The sequence below is a fragment of the Myotis myotis genome, unplaced genomic scaffold (assembly GCF_014108235.1).
Source record: "Myotis myotis isolate mMyoMyo1 unplaced genomic scaffold, mMyoMyo1.p scaffold_m19_p_9, whole genome shotgun sequence".
In the NCBI taxonomy this organism is placed as follows: Eukaryota; Metazoa; Chordata; class Mammalia; order Chiroptera; family Vespertilionidae; genus Myotis; species Myotis myotis.
This window is the reverse complement of record NW_023416401.1, coordinates 47420610-47424348: the sequence shown is the minus strand read 5'-3', so window position 1 is coordinate 47424348 and position 3739 is coordinate 47420610. Positions and strand designations below refer to the sequence as shown.

The 3739-nt window shown below is 38.8% G+C and overlaps 1 pseudogene; it reads right to left on the bottom strand.

Annotated features, from left to right (window-relative positions):
- Window positions 1-2456: 2456 nt before the first annotated feature.
- Window positions 2457-3488, bottom strand: LOC118663598 (annotated as a pseudogene).
- Window positions 3489-3739: the final 251 nt, after the last annotated feature.

The window sequence follows — 3739 nt, the reverse complement described above, 5'->3', positions numbered from 1 at the left end:
CTTAAATGGGAAAATATTAATTGGTTTAAGTTCTGTTAACATTAACAGGAAGGTCAAGAATAAAGCTGTCTGGCTAGTGTAGCTCAATTATTGAGTGTTGACCCATGAATCAAGAGGTCGCTGGTTCAACTCTCAGTCATGGGGGTTTCAAGTTCAATCCCCAGTGAGGGTCATGTTTCTATCTCTCTATCTAAAATCAATAAAAACATATTTAAAACAAAGAAATAAAGCTAATGGGCCAGTTAAAGGTTTAGTCCCATAAAATTGTAAAGTCCTATTTTTCTTTAAAAGTATGCATATGGCCCAGCTGGTGTTGCTCAGTGGTTGAGCGGTGACCTATGAACCAGGAGATCACAGTTTGATACCAGGTCAGGGTATGTGCCTGAGTTTCAGGCTTGATCCTCAGTGTGGGGCATGCAGAAAGCAGCCTATCAATGATTCTCTCTTATCATTGGTGTTTCTATCTTTCTCTCCCTCTCCCTTCCTCTCTGAAATCAATAAAAAATATTTTCAAAAAATAAAAAGTATGCACATGAACTATAAAAATTAAGTATTTATATATACACTAGAGGCCTGGTGCATGAAATTCATGCACAGGGGGGAGGGGGTCCCATAAGCCCAGCCTGCACCCTCTCCAATCTGGGACCCCTGGCTCCTAACTTCTCACCTGCTTGCCTTTCTGATCACCCCTAACTGCCCCCCCTCTGCCAGTCTGATCACCCCTACCCGCCTTTGCCTGCAGGCCTGATCAACCCTAACTGGCCGCCTGCTGGCCTGGTTGCCCCTTACTGACCCCCCTGCAAGCCTATTAGCCCTTAACATCCCCCCCTGCCGGCCTGGTCACCCCTAACTGCCCCTCCTGCTGGCATGGTCACCCCTAACTGCCACCCCCTGCAAGCCTGGTTGCCCCCAATTGCCCCCCGCCCCCCTACCGGCCTGGTCACCCCAGGTAGCCTGCTGTTCAGTTGTTTGGTCGTCCCTCACTAACCCCCTTGCCGGCCTTGTCGCCCCATGCAGCCTGCTATTCGGTCATCCATCTGGTTGTTTTGGTCATGACAGCCCCTGGTTTTTTATATATTAGGATTTATAGGTGAATGTACTTATATATTATTTGGGGGTGGAACAGTAGTAGTTTTTCTCATCTTGTAAACAATTAAAGTTGGTCCTTTGCTCTGACTGGTTTGACTCAGGGATAGAGCGTTGGCCTGTGGACTGGGGAGTCCCAGGTTCGATTCTGGTCAGGGGCATGTACCTTGGTTGCGGGCACATCTCCAGTGGGGAGTGTGCAGGAGGCAGCTGATCGGTGTTTCTCTCTCATCGATGTTTCTGACTCTCTATTCCTCTCCCTTCCTCTCTGTAAAAATATCAATAAAATATATTTTAAAAAAAGTTGATCCTTTAAAACTCCTTTAGGCTTCTCCTAAATAAACCATTTTTGGTAATCACCCACTTACCCATCGATCTATTATATCAGCATGAATTGTAAGTCAGTGAATATTTATATTTTATGTGATGCAAATAGGATAAAGATGAATAAACCACCCAGCCCCCAAAGAATATATAGTGATCACCTAAAGTTATTGATTTTGCGGAAATAAATGTATTACTCCATCCAAGGCAAAAATCAGATGAGCACTGTCTCACAATTAAGAGAAGTTATTCATTTCCCACTTTTGTGGTAAAGTAGCCAGGACTCAGGAGCTGAAAGAGGTCAAGGTGTTATCTTTAGCCTGCTACCATTAGTTAGGTCCAGGCTATTGTCTTCTGCTGTCACAGGAGTTAACAATTATCAAGGTGAAAAGTTAGTTCTATGAGGTGTATATAGAGAGAAGGAAAAAAAAAGATATCTAGAACTATAGTCACATATCAAATCAAAATCATGAGGACTCTCAGTTTCAAAATATCATCATTGATCTAGGCCTACATACCATTCCTAATTATTTTTTTTCTAAAATATTCAAGAGTCTTTTCAGAATTTCCTTCCAATTATGCATTTTATATATTTTCAAATTAATATTCTTTATACTTAGAACACATCTTAATTGTATTATTAAAAACAAATATATCTTGACAAATCTTTTTGTCAAATCCAGGTAACCTAAAATTCACCCAGAAAATGTATAAACATTTGTTAATTTAAAGTTATATATTTTCAGATATTTTTCTTTGCAGGCATGTGTGTAACAATGTATTTTGTTTTGTTTGTATAGAGTTACTTAAAACTATACAATCCATTATAAAAATTATAATTTTCTGCTTTAAAAAAAGAATATTTGATACGTGCAACAGAATCCATATTATTTTTATAATTTATTTAAAAAATAATAAAATGAACATCTATTAATTTACTACACAAATAAATAAAGTATATTATTAATAATCATTAGGAGCTCCCTCTAATTATCTTGCTCACCACAATTTTTCATTTCATTTCATGTTTTCTTAATATATATATATTTTTTTTTCATTTTAAACAAGAAGTTTATTTAAACAACAAGACACTTGACTTGAAGGGAAAACTATCTAGGATTCATTTTTTTAGAGTAATTTATCCCTACTTAAAGACAGATTGCCCTACATGTAACAGCTACGTACAAAAAAGTTATAAAATTGTCCTTGGTTTTACAATGATAAATGAAAAACATTAAAATTCTCCAATCAAACAAGGTATGCAAGAATTTTTATGTTGTTCTTTTTTGTTAAACAGTGAGAGCAAAATAACTTACTGGAATATAAAGATAAGAGCTGGATGAGCATGCCACTAATGGAGAAAGGGGGTGTTTTCACAGAACCAGTATTTTTTCCCCATCCCATCTCCATTTGATGTAGATCAAAACATACCATTGGCCATTTAGTTAAAAAAAAAAAAAAATGCAAATGCTTGTGCACATACATCCGTTACTTTATGTACACTAATAAAAGAATGGGGAAGGGGAAAATGAAAGAATAGAGAAAACTATACTGTAGTAGTCAGATGTGTTGAAACCAAATTGCAGTTTTCTAATTGAGAATGTCTTCTTGGTCTGGAGGAACAGAGTTCTGGAGTAAAGTAGCAGGTTCCCTTTTTAGTAGACCCCTCCTGTCTGCTGCTGGAACACATCAATTGTATCTTCATCCTCCATTTCCAACTGTGCAGGTGTGTCTGTTTCATTGATTGGCTGCCCGTCAAGTCAGAATCTGATCTGCCGCATTGACAAACCCTGTCGTTCACAATAGGCTTTCATTAGTTTACTAAGTGGTGTATGCCTCTTAATCTTAAACTGCACCCCAGAACCATCCTGCCCCGCCACCTTCAAATTAATATGATCGTTGTTCTCAGTCTTGACTCCTTCCTTGGGCTTTTCGTCGGCCATGGCGAGCGCCGGAGTCTCCTCAGCTGCCGCTTCACAAAAGAGGTACCAGGTCCGCACCAAACGAGCACACAAGCAGCACCAGGAGCGGCAGAAGAAGGAGGCGGCAGCGGTGGAGGAGGGAGAGGGCGCGCGCACGCTGTGTCTTTTCTTAATATTTTTACAACAAATATTTTATCTACAATAAATATACATTTTATTACATGCTTATTGTGAACATTCTGGATATGCTACCATGCTGTACCTTGCCTTTTCAACTCAATATTAAAAATCTAAGATTCGGTTGAGTGGATAAGTGAATAGTTGCTTTTTTTCACTGTTGAAAAGTATTCCATTGTGCTATTATCTACACATTACCTTATTTAAATTTGAAAGCTCCCTTCCCCATC